Below are 21241 nucleotides of genomic sequence, written 5' to 3'. Positions count from 1 at the left end.
AAAAGACAGGTGGAGGTGATGGTCTAAAAGAGGCTTAAAAAGGAAGTCTGTCAAAATTCAGAATAAATTAGAAAGAAAAATGTAATTACCTTCAGGGGAAACAATGATGATAAAAACATAATCCAAGGTGCAGTGGAATGATCCACAGAGTGAAAAGCAGAACTCTGGCTGTGATCAGTGTGAACTTTGTCAAGGTCAATTCACCTTTGGGCTTCTGTTACTGTATATGAATAAATGAAAATTTAACCATGTGATCTTCAGAATCCCCTCCATCTCCAATATTAGATAAAACTATGCTCCATAAGCATGATTTAAACCAGAATGTGCAAATCTCATTCTTCACTTGTAATGGCTTCACTGATGAATAGCAATGTCAGCTAAAATGAATTCCATGTTTTCTTTCCTTTCCTGACTCCAATCTGATGGAGGTACCAGTTAGCAATAAAATAGCACTGAGGAGTTGGGACTCACAAAAAGACAGAACTGCACCCAATATCACAATACTATGATGATGGGATTATAGAATTATTATTTTTACACCCAAACATTTTGAAAATAGCTAATGAAAACAAACGATGAAGAGCAGATAGATAAGTAGAATGTCAGTGAAAATAACCAGGAGACAAACGTGTATAATTATTTTCTTGTTTGAACTTAAGAAAAATTAATGCCTAGTGATATTTTATTCAAAAAAATTTATGTGCAAATTCAATCATGAAGCCATGGCAATCACAGGATAAAATATAAAGTTTTATCATTAATTAGAACATGGCTTGGTTTGAAAAAAGTTTGGTAGTAAAATCAAGGTTAAATGAAATATCATGAGGCTGTGCAATTAGGTTAATAATGAGGTGCCTCAGGGATCAGTGCTAGTACAGGTGTTCAAATATTTATTAATGACTTGGAAGAGTTGTGAATAATATGAAAGCACATTTGGATGACTTCAAGATATTTATAGCAATCAAAATAGGTGAATGACTGCTTTTCTTGACCCATTCATAAGCAATTTAACATATTAAAGAAAATAATCAACTAGAGCAAATAAATGTGAAGTGGGTGGAACTACCTGATTTTTCTTAATATGCAAATAGCTACTGAAGTAGTTACTGCCTTTCAGGCAAGAGTGGGCAGATCTAAGAAGACATCTGTCCAGTAAACAGCTCTTCATACTCAAAAAAAAAAAAAAAAAAAAAAAAGAAGACTGGAATAAAGAATAATGCAATAAAATATTTACCTAAACCAATATGCGCTGAAAAGTTTTGCACACCAGATCTTGCTCTATTGTTGAGGCAAGGTGTGGCTCCTCAAACTACACGCTAGGATTATCTGGTGTCTAATCTAATGATGTGCTAAAATGTTGTTCAGTCACTACATCATGTCCAATTCTTTGTGACCCCATGGACTGCTGCTGCTGCTACTGCTAAGTCGCTTCAGTCGTGTCCGACTCTGTGCAACCCCATAGATGGCAGCCCACCAGGCTCTGCCGTCCCTGGGATTCTCCAGGCAAGAGCACTAGAGTGGGATGCCACTGCCTTCTCCACCCCATGGACTGCAGCTGCCAAATTCATGTCCATTGAGTCAGTGATACTATCTAACTATCTCATCTTCAGCCACCCCCTTCTCCTCAAGCCTTCAATCTTTCCCATCATAAGAGTCTTTTCCAATGAGTCAGTTCTTCACATCAAGTGGTCAAAGTACTGGAGCATCAGATTCAGCATCAGTCCTTTCAATGAATACTTGGGGTTCATTTCCTTTAGGATTGACTGATTTTATCTCCTTGCTGTCCAAGGACTCTCAAGAGTGTTCTCCAGTGCCACAGTTCAAAAGCATCAATTCTTTGGCACTAAGCCTTTCTAGTGGCCCAGTTCTCACATTGGTACATGACCACTGGAAAAACCATAGCTTTAATTATTCCGACCTTTGTCAGCAAAGAGATGTCTCTGCTTCTTAATATGCTATCATAGCATAGGTTTGTCATACCTTTCCTTGCAAGGAGCAAGGAATTTCACTGCTGCAGTCACCATCTGCACTGATTTTAGAGCCCAAGAAGGTAAAAATCTATCACTACTTCCACTTTTCACCTTCTATTTGCTGTGAAGTGATGGGACCAGAGGCCATGATCTTACTTTTTTGAATGTTGAGTTTTAAGCCAGCTTTTTTACTTTCCTCTTTCAACTCATCAAGAGGCTCTTTAAGTTCCTCTTCACTTACTGACATTAGAGTCTTATCACCTGAATATCTGAGGTTGTTGCTATTTCTCCCGGCAGTCTTGATTCCAGCTGGTGATTTATCCAGCCAGGCATTTCACATGATGTACTCTGCATATTGGTTAAATAAGCAGGGTAACACTATATAGGCATGACAATAGAAAACATCATACTCCTTTCCAAATTTTGAACCAGTCAGTTGTTCCATGTCTGGTTCAAATTTTTACTTTTTGATCCACATACAGGTTTATCAGGACACAGGTAAGGTGATCTGATACTCCCATCTCTTTAGGGTTTCCTACAGTTTACTGTGAGCCACACAGTCAAAGACTTTAGCATTGTCAGTGAAGCAGAAAGACATGTTTTTCTGGAATTCCTTTGCTTTCTTCACGATGCAATGAATGTTAGCAATTTGATCTCTGGTTCCTCTGTCTTTTCTGAACCCACCTTGTACATTTGGAAGTTCTTGGATCATGTGCTGCTGAAGCCTTGCTTGAAAGATTTTGAGCATAACCTTACTAGCATGTGAAATGAATGCAACTGTGTGGTAGTTGGAATATTATTTTGCACTGCCCTTCTTTGGGGTTGGAATTAAAACTAACATTTTCCAGTCCTGTGGTCACTGCTGTGTTTTCCTAATTTGCTGACATATTGAGTGCAGCACTTTAACAGCATCATCTTTTAGAATTGTAAATAGCTCAGCTGGAATTCCATCAACTCCACTAGTTTTGTTCCTTGTAATGCTTCTGAAGGCCTACTTGATTTCACACTCTAGAATGTCTGGCTCTAGGTCAGTGACCACACCATCGTGGTTATTCCTGTCATTAAGACTTTTTTTGCATAGTTTTTTGTGTATTCTTGCCACCTTTTCTTAATCTCTTCTGCTTCTGATAGGTCCTTACCATGTCTGTGCTTTATCATGCACATCCTCACATGAAATATTACCTTGATATCACAAATTTTCTTGAAGAGATCTCTAGTCTTTCCCATTCCATTGTTTCTTCTATTTCTTTGCATTGTTCATTTAAGAAGGTCTCCAAGCTATTCTCTGCAACTCTGCATTCAGTTGGGCATATCTTTACCTTTCTCCTTACCTTTCATTTCTCTTCTTTTCTCACCTATTTGTAAAGCCTCAACAGAAAACCACTTTGCCTTACTGCATTTCTTTTCCTTGAGAATGGTTTTGATCACTGCTTCCTGTACAATGTTAAAACCTCTGCTGATAGTTTTCCAGGCATTGTATCTGAATGCCTCAGTTCAGTTCAGTTGAGTTACTCAGTAATTTCCAACTCTTTGCTACCCTATGGAGTGCAGCATGTCAGGCTTCCTTCCCTGTCCATCATCAACTCCTGGAGCTTACTCAAACTCATGTCCATTATGCCATCCATCCATCTCATCCTCTGTCATCCCCTTCTCCTTCTGCCTTCAATTTTTCCCAGCATCAGGGTCTTTTCAAATGAGTCAGTTCTTCACATCAGGTGGCCAAAGTATTGGAGCTTCAGCTTCAGCATCAGTCCTTCCAATGAATATTCAGGACTGATTTGTTTTAGGATGAATTCGTTGGATCTCCTTGCAGTCCAAGTGATGCTCAAGAGTCTTCTCAAATACCACAGTTCAAAAGCATCAGTTCTTTGGCACTCAGCATTCTTTATAGTCCAACTCTCACATCCATACATGACTACTGGAAAAACCATAGCTTTGACTAGATGGACCTTTGTTGGCAAAGTAATGTCTCTGCTTTTTAATATGCTGTCTAGCTTGGTCATAACTTTTCTTCCAAGGAGCAAGCGTCTTTTAATTGCATGGCTGCAGTCACCATCTGCAGTAATTTTGGAGCCCCCAAAAATAAAGTCTGTCACTGTTTCCATTGTTTCCCCTTCTATTTGCCATGAAGTGATGGGACGAGATGCCATGAACTTAGTTTTCTGAATGTTGAGTTTTAAGCCAACTTTTTCACTTTCCTCTTTCACTTTCATCAAGAGGCTCTTTAGTTCTTCTTCTCTTTCTGCCATAAGGATGGTGTCATCTGCATATCTGAGGTTATTGATATTTCTCCCGGCAATCTTGATTCCCACCTGTGCTTCATCCAGCCCAGCATTTCTCATGATTTATTCTGCATATAAGTTAAACAAGCAGGGTGACAATATACAGCCTTGATGTACTTCTTTCCCGATTTGGAACCAGTCTGTTGTTCCATGTCCAGTTCTAACTGTTGCTTCTTGACCTGGCATACAGATTCCTCCCTAACCAGATCTAGTCCCTTGAATCTATTCATCACCTCATAGGGATTTCATTTAGGTCATACCTGAATGGCCTTGTGGGTTTCCCTACTTTCTCTAATTTAAGCCTGAATTTTACAGTAAGGTGCTCATGATATGAGGTACAGTCAGTTCATGATATGAAGTACAGTCATGACATATCAAGACCAAGTCAGCTCCAGGTCTTGTTTCCTGACAAGCTTCTCCATCTTTGCCTGCAAAGAACATAATTAATTTGATTTTGGTATTGACCATCTGGTGATGTCCATGTGGAAAGTCTTCTCTTGGATTACTGGAAAAGGGTGTTTGCTCTGACCCTGATATGCTAAATAGTTTCCTATTATCATCCACTCCTTTCTAACAGTTGGTGATTCAAGGAAGTTCCCAAATGCCTTCCAAGTGAATGACATTTATAAGGGCCTCCCCATCTTGCTCTGTTCCAAAGTATTTCACTGACATTAAGTTTTATATATTAATCTTCCCAAACTGAAGATCTCAAGTCTTCAGAAAAATTCATGGTAATTCCTCTTCATAATAAAACACAACACCATTCAAAAATAGCATGAATTACATATATTCTACTCCCCTGTCCTAAGGTTATTTAATTATTGTGCATTACCAGGAACTCTTAAATGTAGCATAGATTCAATTATAATGCACTCATTCAAAAACATGTTCTGAGTGCTTGCTTTATCTAAGGCATAGTGATAATAAGAAGAATGTAAAGAACTAATAAAACATGGAGCCTGCCAAGTCACCCTTCTCATGAGCTAAGTATTTCTTAATCTTGGTCTATACAGATCATATATCAATATGTAATTTTATAATAAATTCAAACATATTAACATGAATCAGTACTGTTTTTCTAGGTATATATAATAGGTTTTAAATTTTTATTTGAATATAGCTTTTACCAGTTTCAAGTGTAAAGCAAAGTGAACCAGCTACACATATATTTATATATCAACTACTTTTACAAAAATACTTTTAACAACAAGCAACTATTTTCTGCTACCATTTATATTTTCTATCCAGGAAAAAACTTGATCTGCGCTACTAATTTTCTCATTTAAAAAGTTAACTTGGTAGTCCCCAAATTTTAGAAGAAAATAAAAGATTTCTAACCTGTTTGAAATTGAGCTGATAGGCCAATGTAAGTAGAATGAAACCAAATACTAATACAAACAACAAACTGTCTCCAACACACCTCTAAAAATAACCCATCAGTAAATCCACTAATATGGAAGGAAATACGTGTGGATGTGTGAAGCACTCAGAGTGCAATTTTTTTCAAAATTGGCAAAGGACCTCTATTCTCTACATATGCCTCCCTGGAAGTTTCAGATGTGAACATCTGTAGACTTTGAGAATCTCAATGTTAAATGGGACCTTAGACTTCAAATATCATTTTAACTATAAATTTTCTCTATACTATGTGACATGTCACCACCAGAGACTTAAAAAAAAAAAAAAAAAAAACTCATGAATAAAGCCAAAGTCTCACGGTAAAAGATAAATTTGGGTAAGTAAGTGACTATGAACCTTTGTTAGAACTTCAAACATATAATTTATTAGTGATATTTACTAGAAAGTCTGGAGCTGTATATTTGTAAAGTTCACAATTTGGAGAATGATTCACATAGGAGGTATGAGAATCATGCTAATTTCTCTTTCTAGATCTTTCAGTAGCTGTATGTTATTTTATAGTGCGATTCAAGTATAATTTTAACAAAAGGAAACAAGTAGTAAATGAGGGAATTCATTAGCAGGTAGTCAAGCATACCTACTCTATCAATCATGCTGCTATTTTTAATTATCAGCAAATTTAATTTTGTCTCTAGGGGAGTAAATTCATACTTTAAAGTATCAGTACATCATATTTAGTTTGAAAAACATTTTAGAATGCGTCTTGATTATAAAATACCAAAAGTAGTTCCCATATTAGGTTTCCTTGTTGTTGTTGTTTAGTAGCTAAGTCTTGTCTGACTCTTTGCAACCCCATGGACTGTAACCTGCCAGGCTCCTCTGTCCACGGGATTTCCATGGACAGAGGCAAGAGTTATGGAATGGGTTGCCATTTCCTTCTCCATGTGATCTTTTCGACCCAGGAATCGAACCCACACCTCTTTCATTAGCAAGCAGATTAGATTTCCTAGGTAGGAAGAAAGTAATGGTATCCCTAATACAAATCAGGGCATTTTCAAACTACCAAATAGTGTTTCTAAAAATATACCTTTGCTCAGATAAACAGACTTGTCATGGTAATACCAAAAAAAATCTGGATCAGGCCTAAAATTGTAAAAGAGCATATGAAAGGGATACAGAGTTTTGTACTGATTTACACAGAAAAGGCAGATTTGGTTATTTCTCAAAACTGAGTCCATAGTGATTAAATAAATGTAATGGGCTTTCACACAATGCCAGCTTTTAAATGTCAGCCAATTACTATGAAATGATGCTTTTAACTTGGATAATCTATGTCATATTCTATTTCTCTCCTGAATCAAGTGAATTACTCAAGGTAGGTTGATCATTTTTATCACCCTAGATTACAATGGAAAGCAAGCACCTTATCCAAACTACACAGTGTTAGGCTCTAGAAGCTCAGCCTAGTGAAGAAAGGTACATATTGATTTAATATACACACAGACTCTTCGAGGTCAAACATCAAGTTTAATGAAAGAAGAGTACCTGAGTGAGTGTTAATACTCTTCTCTATACCAGTGCTTCTGGATCTTAAAATACTCTGCACTTCATGAGAAAGTTATGAGAAAGTTACGTGGCATTTGAAACTCCTCCGAAAGTGAAAGAAAGCTCTGATGCCCAAATCCCAAATGGAGCAGGCAAGAAAATTGAGCACTATTCAGAAAACAGAATACTGGAGATTTGAGTGCACCCTCCTGCATGACAATGAGAGTAACAAATGAGAAAAGAGAATGAAAAGATTACACCTATTGCATATATCTTCTTTACTGACCATTCTCTTGATGAAGACAATGGTTACACATAGGCTGATGAGATTCCTTTACTGTACAAAGAAAAGTTACTCTTGTTTTATAATACATATCATAAGTCTTTCCTAAACACAGACTACGTTTAAGTTGTTATTCAACTATATGGAGAAAGAACTGATGTTGGGGGCACTGAGTCACAATATTGTACTCGGGGTACAAATGAAGCACACTTATTGCTAGTAGTCACTGCTTGCTAGATTTCAAAGTCTCTATTGTCACAGTATCTCTTTCAATTTTTACCACACCAACAATATGCCCTGAGCAAGATTCCAAAAACTCACACAAAAGCATTTCCTCAAATCTCAAATGCCTTAAATCTTCCTCTGCTCTCAATTTCTTAAACGAATTATGGCTTATTGGAACCCTCCCAAGTGGCCCATTCTGCAAAGCTCTATTTAAAACCATTTTCTATGTTGCTTTTTTTTTTTTTTTTACCAACTGATGAAATTTTGGTCAATCTTGTCAACAGGGCCTCAGTGTAGGTGCTGTTGTAGTTACTAGCTTTATAAGGGTTGTGTGAAAAGGGCAGATACTCTGTGGCATGCATTCATTGAGAGACATCAGAGTGAATCATGAATAGAAAATTTGATAGGGAATCAAGGGAGTTAAACTGTAATCAGGGAGAGTATATTTGTCAGTGTATGGGTGAAGCATCTAAACAGATTGTTAGCCTTAAAGCACCTCCTCTACAGATCATGCAACCTGAAATTCTTAACCATTAGATTCATTCCTCTCACACACTGCCTGAAATACAAAATATTTTAGTTATAAGAATCATATTTGGAACAGAAAGCACATTTCAAAGTAGTTTATAATATCTCATTAGTGCCCAGGGCTGCTGGCCACAATGCAAGTAAGTTCTAGTGAAGCAAAAAGATAGAAGGAGTCACAGTCTCAAGTGTCCACAGGATCAGGCAGGTGCTAGGCATGAAAACAAAAAAAAAAGAAAAGAAGACGAGTGCTAGTGTCAGTTGACTACCAGCCACAATATATGCGAAATAGGGAACAGTGAAATTGAAATAAACAAGAAAGCCCTTACCTCATCTAAAAGGGGCAACTACCACCCGCTCCAGCAGACTGTTGCTAAACAGCATATAGATCCATAGCTTCCAGTTTTTCTAGAGAAACCAAAAATCTCAATTTTTGTGGGAAATTTCCAATATTCAAATGTCATAAACTCATTCTATTTTTTTGTGTAATATGTTATGGGTCAACACTGTTCAGGGCCAACCAGATATAGCTGAGGGACAGATTTGGCCAATCTGTTGACAATTTCCTATCTAGAACATAGAGAAGGGAGGTTCAGATGGAGTAAGTGTGGGTTTTAGCCTATTAACTAAGAGACCATGTAAGGGCCCTAAACAACATCCTTTTCTAATGGAAAAGATCCTTAAGCAGAGTCTATATAAAAACCTAATTGTAGTATGCTATGTGTTATGGGCAAAGACATACCCTTTTTAGAAAGCAAATATATTTGGATTTTATTTTTAAAGTTTTTAAATTCTTTTTAATGTTATTTAGTTTTACCCTGTCCTGTGAAAGAAAGGATTTAAGATAACATGACCGAAGTTCCATTAAGATAAAATTTAAAATAAATTATCACTGAAAGACCTAGAAAAAATGATGCTAATAAAAATGAGATAAAGTATATCAAATGCATGTTGAATACAGTCAAAAGAATAAAAGTCTCATTAGCCATTAATTTATAAAACTGATTACTATGTGCATGGGGAGGGGAGGTGGTGTTAATTATTTTGCAAAGTTCAATTTGCTTTTTTTAAATGCAGTTTCATCTTCAATGTGAATGAATATATCTTGCTCATAGTTCATAAAGTAATAAACATATATCAGAATAAAGGAGTATTTTTATGTAATTTGACTGTTTAGATCCCATGTCTTCACAGTAAAAAGAGTGTTATTTTTAAAGGGTGAATTTGTAAGCCTAAACAGAGGACAGAACAGATCCCTTCTTACTTAGAATTTTTATACTCCTTCAGCTGAAAGGGAAAGATTTTTCAATAATAAAAAAAGGCACTGTGAGTTACAGACGCGTTGGTCTGATGAGGCTATATACAGGATATATTACCAGCAATATTCCAACCTACTGTGTCAGAATTGTACAGCTCTTTTTAAAAAGTTACATTAATAAAAAGTAAGCACTTTACCATGGTAAATTGATTGTTTTTTGTTGTTATTCTTAAGGAGAGAAAAAATAGGATGATGCTGAATCAGCAGTGGTAGGCATTAGTATATTCCAGTCTAATTTCAATGCCAAATCCAGACCATTAAATGTGATTTGGAAAGGCTCAGCTCTTAGAGTATCAGAGGATGTGCAGCCCATGTATAGTAATGAAGAAGCACTCCTGTAAATCAGCAGATGGGCATCATGCATTCTGATGAACAAAGCATAGAGGTTGGAATTAGCCAAAAAACTCTCCTTTACACAGCTTCCCTTCACAACAGGTAAACTATCGCCAGGGAGATAGGGACCAGGGCTCTGCATTTAATTTTTTTAACAAATATTTTTTGGATATCTACCACTTGATGGGTGACAGTTCTAGAAAAAAATGATCCCAATGAAACTCCAGTTAATTCATACTAACTCAATAGGCTTTATTCTATGTTGAGAGTTGATGCAATTACAATTACAATAACAACTTTAGCTAATCAAAATCATTAGTTAATTGTATTTTTTATAACAACAAAATACTGTCATCAAAAAATCATTAACAACAGCAAAATACTTCCAGACAATCTGAACCCCTTCCTTAACACACCTCTACTTCTCAGTCTAACACCTTACACAATGAAAAATCCCGTCTCTGAGTAACGACTCCTGACTACTGCAAGATGTTCACCTATAAAAAGCAAAGTAAACTTTCATAGGATGATCTACTTATTGACAAAGAAGAGCAATATATAAACTTCAAAAAGATCTTCAAATGCAAGGAAGGAAACCAAAAATCATGTGCTTTATAATCTTCAATTAATCAGATAATTTAACTCATTAGAATGCTTTCTTCTTTTTCTTCTAGCATTCTAAACTGTTAAGTGTCGTAGAGGGTATTATAAATATGATCTTTCAAGAATAATAAACACAGTCCTGAGACTAAGTCCTGCTGCCAATCATACACACATATATATGTTTTTCCTTGAAGAATGTTTCTGTATTAACAGGTATTACATGAAAATGAAAAGGGAAGGGGACCCACAGTCAAATATAAGAAATACTGGTTAAACCAATTCCAGAAGTCAAAGTTTTTAGGTAGCTATTGGCTATTCTACTGTTTTGAAGATCTTCCTTGAAGATCCTAAAAGGTCACCACTAGACCACATGTTCTTAGGAAATGGATTCCACATGGCTTTAAGGTATAAGTAGTTTAACTGCATTTTGATAGATGGAGATGAAAGTGTGAAAAATTTTTATTAACATTCAGTTTTAAAAGCTTTATTCCCATGGTACACCAAGAGAAGGGGATTCCAAAAGTTACTTCTCAGGGTTTGGTCCTTGACTTAGAATTTGGTACATTTTTATTAAGTTTTGGTACATTTTTGTTAAGTTCATTTATGTTAAGTGCATTATGTATGTAAGTGAACGTGAGATATTCTATATAAATACTCTTTATCATCAATCATCAAAAAAACCATATGGTGGAAATAATGCAACAATCCATTTATAGGTTATATTTCTCACATACAGAATAATTAATTTTCAGTCATTTGTCATGGGTACACAACCTATAATTAGAACTGCTTCATGGTGAACTATCTCAAAAGAAAAATTTGTAGTATCCAGAAAAATAAGCCATTCAGTGTTTCAGGTTTTACGGTAAAGGCTTCCAAAATAATAGAATGTATTTTGTACATTTTTACCAGTATAAAAACTACCAGAAATTCATCATTCCCAAATCAAGACAACTTATGCCTAACCCATTCAAAACTTACTGGGACTAATTATGAATCATGTTAAATATAAACTGTTGTTTTCTTCACATAATTTCACAAAGTCAGATAAACTTCTTTACCAAAGGGCTTACAAAATACTGTTACTCTGACACCTACCAACATGCAAATCAAAGAACCACCAATAATGTTGGCATTAGTGGTTAAAGGAGCAGTGAAATTTTTATATCAACAAGGTCTGAGCAGGCCTCTCAGGCAGGAGGCTTGGGCAAAATCATTTATCAAGTTAAGTCAGGTGAATCTGTAATCAATGAGCCAAGTTCTGCTGGAAATGCATTGCCTCAGGGAAGCAAGTTGAGTTATGCGCTACAGAAGAAAACGTTGATTATTGCTTTTACTTGTTTATTTCTCCACGTAGAATAGAAATGAATATTACTAATTTTGCAAATATTTAATTCAATTTTCACTAAGTACTATATAAAACATACATAAATGATAATAACTAGAATTGAATGTCCTATGTTATTAATAAAGTTTTGGCTGCTGCTGCTGCTAAGTCGCTTCAGTCGTGTCTGACTCTGTGCGACCCCATAGACGGCAGCCCACCAGGCTCCCCCGTCCCTGGGATTCTCCAGGCAAGAACACTGGAGTGGGTTGCCATTTCCGTCTCCAATGCATGAAAGTGAAAAGTGAAAGGGAAGTCGCTCAGTCGTGTCCGACTCCTAGCAACCCCATGGACTGCAGCCTACCAGGCTCCTCCGTTCATGGGATTTTCCAGGCAAGAGTACTGGAGTGGGTTGCCATTGCCTTCTCCAATAAAGCTTTGGAACTTAGCATTTTTCCAACAACAATGAATGAAACTAAACTACTGATTTCAGGGACCTGCGTGTGACTGTTATTGTCTAAAACAGGTTTATTATAATGTAGTGAGAGATGAGTTCTAGAAAAATATTTTGTTCCCTCCTTTTTAATGAATCATTAGCAATTGATATTCTTTCCAAATATCAATAATTTTAGTGCTCCTAAGGCCAGTGTACAATGAAATAAACGTATACCATTCCTCAAACTTACATCTACAAATGTCCAAATTCGACTCTAAAACATTTCTCCACACTATGACAGTGTCTCTGCCTATAAAAGTTTAAAAGGAAAAAGTAACCAAATAGAACCAAAACAACTAGAGTGGAATTGAATCATAAACACATGTAACTTATACAGCTTTAATTGTATAAGTTGAAAAGAAACAATGCCAAAGATTCTGTCAGCCAATTTGTATCGCCTGGATAGAACATCAAATAGGAAATGTTAATCTACTCTGCCCTCAACAGCACAAAGGTCCAAGTATTGATACATCTCAGAATATGAGCAACTAGCCTCATTCAGGGTGCTTATGGGATTTAAAGATGCACATTTTCACAAAGTATAACTCTAGAAAGCCAACTACTTCTGATGCTCAACCAAAGAAATGCTGGAAGGAAAACTGGCTATGTTGAACTTACTGAGACATACCATATTGATTTCCAATTTACTCCTAAAAGTAATTTTAACTATATGTGTTTTTTTTTTTTCTTTCTGCTGACTTTTGGAATCCAACCTATTGTCTTTTCTATAGATAAATAATATCATGCAATTCCTTTCACTGCTAACAAAAACAAGTGCCTTTCATAGTGAATGATAATGCAAAGAGGATACTAATTTCTATCCATGACATGGCTAACAGAATTAGATGAGCTAGACCAAAAAATTAAAAAGACAAAATCACTATAAAAATAATTATAATTATTACTCAGTTTGCTTTTCAAATAACAATTTTATGTCAATTTATTCGATATATCTTAGCTACTAAACTAATATAGGCTTACTAAACCATACTTACAAAATATAGTTGAGTGACTGACTGTAAACCAAACTTCCCAACAAATCCTTATACCTTGGGGAGAATTCATCTTGGTCAACAAATGGTTAACAATGAAACACTCGGAGCCTTGCTGGATGGTTCAAACTCGATAGATGTTCTGGGAAGCCAGATAATGACAACCAAGTAAATTGGGAAGCCAGTCATGCACTGTTTTGGGATTTTTCTGTCCCTGTTTTTGTTTTTTCTATTTAAGGAATGAAAGCCTCTCTAGTAGAATTCTCCACTGGTTTACATCAGCCCTCTCGACACAACTATAGCATATATTTTCTGCCTGACAATTCAAACCATCAAAGACTAAACATTTATTTCTGTTTATTTCTCTACCATCTCATGAACTAACCGATATTTTTTCCTCTATTTTGATGTATTTTGCATATTTGCATTTAGGTTTTAACTCATTATTAACACATTAGGTACACTTATTGACTTCCTTTATGATACACATTTAATGTTGATAAAAACAATAATAATACAGTACATAAATAATACAAGGGGTTCCAAAGCTTGTATTTAGCTGGAGAGAACCAGAATTGTGTCCCACAAGCCATCTTCACTATAAAATAAGCATAATCACCCAGGACTTCAGATCCATGTCCTCACTTTTCATTCCCTCCTCTAGCGTTGCTTTCCCATTATCACTGTTAACTTTATCTACTCCTTCTAGGGAAAGACTACTCCCACAATTAGGAATATGGTCTGAGCCTCCGTGACTTCTGTCTATGGCTCAGCAGTAAAGAATCCGTCTGGGTGCAGGAGATGCAGGCTCCATCCCTGGGTTGGGAAGATTACCTGGAGAAGAAAATGGCAACCTAAGTATTCTTGCCTGGGAATCCCAGAGATAGAGGAGAGGAGCCTGGCGGACTCCAGTCCACGGGGTTGCAAGAGTCTGACATGACTTAACGACTAAACCACCACCACCACCTGATCCTCAGCAAGCCCAACTAAACAATCAGACTCTAGATCACTCTCCAAAATCTGAGTCACAACACTGGCAATATAACAGGAGGTAACATTGTGTGGAGACCATCAAAACCCCTGACTAGGTGCAACTGTACTAAGCTCAGTCCAGTTCCTTTACAGTGTCTCCCCAGGACCTAATTTCACCCATGCTCACCATTTTATATTTTTAATAAATAATAAACATTTCCTCCACCCTCTGACTTAGAGTTGTTATTATTACAAAGTCAGTAGGCAAGAACTTGAGATTGTGATCAGAACACTTAATTCTACATATGTACACATATATTTGTGCACTCGTGTGTGCTCAGTCCCTCAGTCACATCTGACTCTTTTTCACGACCCGATGGACTGTAGTCTGCCAGACTCCTCTGTCCATAGAATTTTCCAGGCAAGAATACTGGAATGGGTTGCCATTTCTTTCTCCTGGGGATCTTCCTGACCCCTATGCATTTTGCGTCTCCTACACTGACAGGCAAATTCTTTAACACTGTGCCAACTGAGAAGCCCTGATACAGATGTTATATTTACATATATCAAAAAGAGCTTGGTTGAGTCATTTTACCTTCATTACTTCACATAACTACTACATATGTTTTTCCTCATGTATTCTGTCTAGCAAATGAGACTAATCAGTTGCTCAAATTCACTCTTTGAGAGTCATTTTTGACTCCTCCTTTTTCTTCTCACCTATATCTAATTCATTTCCAAGTCTTATAAAATCCAGATTTAACCTTGTAATGGTTACTTTTATATATCAATTTGACTGGGTCATGAGGTGCTCTTTTGCTGGTCAAACATTCTTGAAGTCTCTATGAGAATTTTTTTGGATGCAGTTAGCATTTAAATCAATAGAATGAATAAAGAAGATTACCCTCTCTTATGTGGGTGGGCCTCATCCAATCAGCTGAAGGCCTGAATAAAACAAAAGGGCCAACCCTCCTACAAACAAGAGAGAATTCCTCTTGCCTGATGGCCTTTGAACTGGGACATCAGCTTTTTCTCTCTGACTTCAAATGCTAAATGAAACATCAGCTCTTCCTGGATCCCCAGAATGCCAGCCTTCAAACTGGAATTATATCACTGGCTATCCAGATTCTCAGTTCTTCAGGCTTGCAACAGAACTAAACCATCAGTCCTCCTGGGTCTCCAGATTTCCAACTCATTCTGCAGCTCTTGAGATGTGCCAGCCCCCCTAATTATGTAATCCAAATTCCTAATAATAAATATCTCTTCCTCCCTCCTCCCCCCTCTCTCTCTCATATATATACACAATTGCTTCTGTTTCTCTGGAGAACCCTAAGAAAGCTGCTAAAACTCTTCATCTCTCTGACTACTGAAATAGTCTCTTCAGTCTCCTGAGTTGTTTTTCAACATCTACTCTGAGCTCATTCCAATCCTACATGCTTGCTATAAATACATAAATAATGTATAGATACATAAATAATGTGGACCCTAGCTGATCTCATAAAATCAAAGCAGAGAAAAATCAAACAACCTCCATTTACCCATGATATAATTATCTCTGTAAGGTTTATTTCTGTTTTTGATACATATATCTTGCTTCTAGGTTTCAATAACTATCTCACCATATGGATTATCCTCAAATAGCTAGTAGAAAAGAAACAGGTTCTAAAATTTGTTTAGTATTCTCCTTCCAAAATGTAGAAATAACCCTCACAAGTGCTTACTATTTATGTAAGAGAGAAAAGAGGATAATTCAAAAGGATACAGGGTTTTCCCATCACCAAATCCCTCATAAAAAGCTCTATTCTATTTCCACTTTCAAAAATGATTCACTTCATCACTATATCTCTCATTGGGAAATAATTACAAAATGAACTGATCTTTTCTTAGCATTACCATAAAATATTATTCCTCAGTTTAACAAAACTTGTAGCCCCTCTGCAATTTTCTCTACCAAAATCACTTGCAGGCTGCACTCTTCAGAGCTACATTGAGAGTTGCCTTTGGCAGGAATATTTGCCTCTTTTTTGTTAACAGTTTTATCCCTTTGACAATATTTTAAAATAATCAAAGGCTTAACTTCTCCAATTTCTTCTTCAGTATTACTTTAGCAAAGATTTGGGAATTAAGTGAGGTGGAAATCATTATTCTCCATGAAGTGACTGCCCCGAGAAGGTGTCCACAATAAAAATAAATAGGTGTCCTGAGCACAAAGTATTTTTTTGCCATAGGTAAACTACTTGAGGGGAAAAAAAAAAAAACAACCTTAATGCCTCAAGAATTTAAGATATTTTTTAAATAAAGAAGACTACAATTATTTATTTCTTGGTAAAATAGCTACATTGAGCAAAAAGGTTTTTTCTTTTCCTTCTTAACATAGAAAATTGAAAAATTAATGCAAGCTGGAACTGGACTGATCATGAAAAAAGTGTAAATTAAAAATGTACAGTATTTTAAAAATATATCTGCCCATATCAATTATAAAAGTCTGCAAATATAAAGGAGAGAAAAAGAACAGTGAAAATTAGACTGCTCGTTCATTTGGAACCCTTCAATAAAAAGCTCTCTATCTTCTTTGGACTGTCACCCCCGTGAGGGAAGGAACTGTGACATTTTACATTAATCTCTGCTTAGCATTTGCCTCTTTACTGAGCCTGTGACAGTACTTCATAATAACAAATTTTCAGATTTTTAAATGGAACCATTTTCATTAAATAAGAAACTAACAAGATGTGTTTGCCATCCTGGTTGTCTTGGAACATTAACTATTTCATTTCAAATGTCATCCCTTTGCTTGCTAAATTTACTTCTTGCCCAGGCTTAAGTTAAAAAGTGATCTCAAATTTAATAACAACTTTATAATTTAGTTTTTAATTGTTTCCAATGATTTACTTTTAAATGACCAACAACTCTGACACCATAGCTTATTAGCTACAAAAAAATTTTTGTGGGTTAAATCAAATACAACCTTCAATTAAACATCAAATGTAAAGTCAAACAGGATTTCCCCGTTTATTATATAAGAAGCTTTGAAATATACACAATAATGAGACAGGAATCATTAGTATTATAGAGATGAAAAGAACCTTCAAAAGTAGGATTTTACAATAAAAAGAGCACTTGAAATTTACTGTATGTTAAATTTTACCACTTTTAGATATTCTTTTACTTTCTTATGAGTCTCAGGGAAACATAATAGAGAGGAAGATGCTAAATGGAATCTTTCAATATTGTGAGTAGAAAACCTCTGGTTGTACCCATGCCCATTCACACATTTAGCAAGCATTCACTGATCACTATCTGGAGTTAATCACTGTGAAACCCAGCAAGACCCTGTGGGCAAAGCCTTCTGTTTCCTGTTTCTTGTTTGCAGGAAAACATCTTTCAGCCTCCTAGAGCTTCCCAGAGTTCCAAAGGGCAAATTCAAATAGTTACTAATTTGAAGAGGGAGAGAATGCAGTAAGAAAAAATAGTGCAGCATTGGACCTGGGCCTCATACCTCCATGGGGCATGTGCATAACAATCTGATACACATCTCTGAGTTCTTCCGCAGGAACCAGCAACCCCATCCAGGTGGAGGATGATAACTTCAGGCTGAGCACAAGCATGGGGAGCCAAGACTGGTTGGAATCAGGTTAATGGTTGAGATTTCTGGACCACCCTGTTAACTCAGTTCAGTTCAGTTCACTTGTTCAGTTGTGTCTGACTCTTTGCGACCCCACGGACTGCTGCACACCAGGCTTTCCTGCCCATCACCAACTCCCGGAGCTTGCTCAACCTCATGTCCATCCCTGTTAACTCACCACCAACCAAATGCAAGAGGGTTACACACTTTGAAGCCCCTCCCTGAATATTCTACTTATAAAAACTTCTTCCCTGAAATCCACTGGGGTGTTCAGGTCTCTTAAGCAGGAGCAATCCATTTTCCTTGCATGGCCCTGGCAATAAACCTTTCTCACAATAAACTTCAATGTTTTGGTTTGTTTGGCCTCACTGTGTGTTGCACACACAAACTTGGGTTCAACAACTGTGCTAATGCAATATATCTCCACCAAAATTAGGCCTGTTAAGAAACCTTCTGTAAGGGGTGATTCCTGCCTGGTGTTACCCATTCAGAAAAATATTAACCAAAAGAGTCAACCAGGACTCATACATAAACATACTTAGGAATTTTCTTATTCATGAAATCAGAAATTATAAAGACTTCCCACTAGGAAAGAAAGATAGAAATCCAAGATCATAATTTCCAAGATTTAAAGTTAGATAAACCTTCTGGAGTAGACTTATGGTAGATAAGCATAGTAAGTTGGAAGAAATGCACTCTGTATAAGGGTCTAAGAATTTGTTAGAGAGATCTGTTTCAATACATTGCATGGTTCATTGTGTGGAAGCTTTCCTAGGCTACTCCGTCTCAGCATAATGATTATTCTGACCATGGAAATGGAAACTAAAAAGATGAATAGCCATGTAACCCAAACTTGGAGAATCAATGAGTCCTGGCCAAGGGTGTACCCCAAGAGCAGAACACAAGCAAGCACCTAGTTGAGCATCTCTAACACCAGAACTACATAGAAATGGAAACACTGGCAGTAATGGAAATGTTAGGTAGTTAGAATAGGAAAAAGGAGTCCAGAATGGCAGTGGCTAAAAGACAAGAAAGGGAAAAGCCTGTGAAAATAGAACAAAGGAAGGTCTGAGGACTGGCGTGAGGACCTCAGGTAGAACAAACAGCGCTCCTGGCTAGCGCAATTTACATAGGGCAGGCCCAGGGAGAGGAAAAAACATATAAAAAGAGGAGCCAAAGGGCTGGGGGTCTCTCTCTCTCTCTCTCTTCCCCGCACGTCCTTTGGGTCGGCATGCCCTCACGCTGAGGATGTATTTTCCAAATAAAACTGAGCTGTAACATGAAACTGTAACACTGATCTGTCTGAGAGCTGAGACATGGTCTGTCTGAGGGCTTTAATGTCCGTTGCTTCAAATTTTTGTTGTAACGAGAAGGAACCGAGGAAATTACACACTCCCCTGACAGACATCAAATATTTCTTCCTCTATATTAATTTCTGGAGGTTTTAGATAAGCTTAAAAAATATAGGTCATTCAAGAGGGTGGGAAATGAATCAAGAGAAGGACAAACACACTAAGGCATGCAGAGTTTGGAGCAATTAATTTGAATTAATGGTTGAGATTAATGGTCAGACTTAGCTTTTGTTTTACCCTCTTCTGCTCAATATTTCTGGACACTATTTGCCACTCTTCTTCCCTTCTCACTTTACCTTAACTAATACAGAGCTCAGAACACACTATGCATTCAATCCCAAGCCCCTTTGCTGTGCTCCTTCTTTTGCCTGAAATGCTCTCGGAAGCCTTTTCTAAGCCATGTGGGTTGGGTTAGATGCCCTTCTTTTATGTCTATATTGAGCATGTGTTTACAGGACACAATTTATCCAAGTAACATCCTCCATATGCTTCCATATCCTCACTAGTAAAATAAAGATGATAATTGCATATACCCCATAGGGTTGTTTTGGTGATTAACTAAGGTTATATATGTAAAAGTACTTACAACAATACCTGAAAAAAACTACTAGGGGAGGGGGGCATCTACTTGTGGAACTATCCCCAATAGAGGGGAAAAAAGTAAGTTGGAAAGGGGTTTAATAGATTTGATGAAAAAATAAAAATTGGGAGATTAAAAGTTTGAATGACTTTGGAGAGTAAATATAACAGGTAAACCCAAAGGATAAAAGAAGCTATGATTATAAAATGAGATATTGTAGTTTAAGATGTCAGAGACTGAAAATTTTATACAAGGATATGATCTAATATATAGCCATATGAAGGGGAGTTGAAACTTGCATTTTCAGAATCTGTGGGCACTGTGCTTAGAATTTTACATATATTGTTGCACTTAATTATCTGACTTTTTATAGATGAAGAAATCAAGGATGAATAAAGTTATATGACTTGTCCAACCTTGCACAGCTAGTCAGTAACAGAGCTGGAACGTAAACTCTGACTTGTTTAACTCTGAAGCATATACGCTTTCCACTATAACGCACCAAGTACTTAATGTAAGAAGGTGGGGAAGGAAGGATGGGTCAAGTTATTAGATTTGACCAAGTGAAAGAAATCTGAGGCTAGGCAGTGGATGGGGTACACAAAGACACACAAGTCATTCACCTGATGGTTGAACTTGAATATAAAAGGCTCTTAATTAATTCCATAATCACTGAAAAGTATAGACAAATGATGAGAAAAAATAAGAGAAGTGATAATAAATAGGGACTGGGTATAGCCCGTGGTGAGTTCTGCTAAAGGTTGGCACCATGATAAATAAGAAAGTATATTACTGTGGTGTATCATGAATTTTCTTATAAAATAATATGGTGGATACTGGAATGCTGAGGTAGCAGACACTCTCCCAGTCAGTCACATTAGAAAGCAGAGAGACAAGTTCTGGGCTACTGTGGATCTGTGGTTTATACAGTCCCTACTTGCTATACAGACCACTGAACCTGAGGTACCCAACAAGAGGGCAAAGGAGGCACTGGGGACCAGCATCCAGTCAGTTTTATCCTCAGTCTTGTGAATATCCTGTATATTCTTTGCTTGCCAGTTTGGTGGTAGGCCATATTGAAAGCAACCTTAAACTAAGGTCAAGTCATTCTATAGTCTTAAAGTCTGTAACAACTGCTGAGGTCCAGACGCTCAGGATAGGGGACAGAATAGCCAAACGATATGAGCTTCAGAGAAAGGAATTCTTACACAATAAAACAACAGATTCTGTGGATTTAGTGGCAAGAGGCAAGGTGAATGAATGCCCATTGACACAACTGAGACTCATACACTCAAAGGGTGGGTACATGAGCAGACTTCACTGCAAATGGTGGCATGAGAGAGCTAACTTTTGGTTAATGGAAAAGGCTGAGAAGGGTGTCTTTAAGGTGTTCAAGTTTGTTTTCAAGGTGATGTGTATCTGGAGAATAATGGGAAGGGTTTTGAGATAAATAACAAAAG

General features: G+C 36.8%; 1 protein-coding gene and 1 long non-coding RNA gene across 8 annotated transcripts in view; one reads left to right on the top strand and one right to left on the bottom strand.

Annotated features, from left to right (window-relative positions):
• The window catches only part of CTNNA3 (catenin alpha 3), a 1864976-nt gene that overhangs the window by 1252109 nt on the left and 591626 nt on the right, over window positions 1–21241 (bottom strand). The window lies entirely within an intron of this gene.
• On the top strand, window positions 1562–4298 carry LOC145537928 (uncharacterized). The gene is made up of 2 exons (XR_014076508.1): window positions 1562–2050; window positions 3188–4298. It is a non-coding gene; the product is annotated as an uncharacterized LOC145537928 (long non-coding RNA).

The sequence above is a fragment of the Giraffa tippelskirchi genome, chromosome 2 (genome assembly GCF_054371585.1).
Source record: "Giraffa tippelskirchi isolate mGirTip1 chromosome 2, T2T-mGirTip1v1.2.pri, whole genome shotgun sequence".
Taxonomy (NCBI): domain Eukaryota; kingdom Metazoa; phylum Chordata; class Mammalia; order Artiodactyla; family Giraffidae; genus Giraffa; species Giraffa tippelskirchi.
Note: the sequence above shows the minus strand (reverse complement) of the source record. Positions and strands in the feature narration are given on the sequence as shown.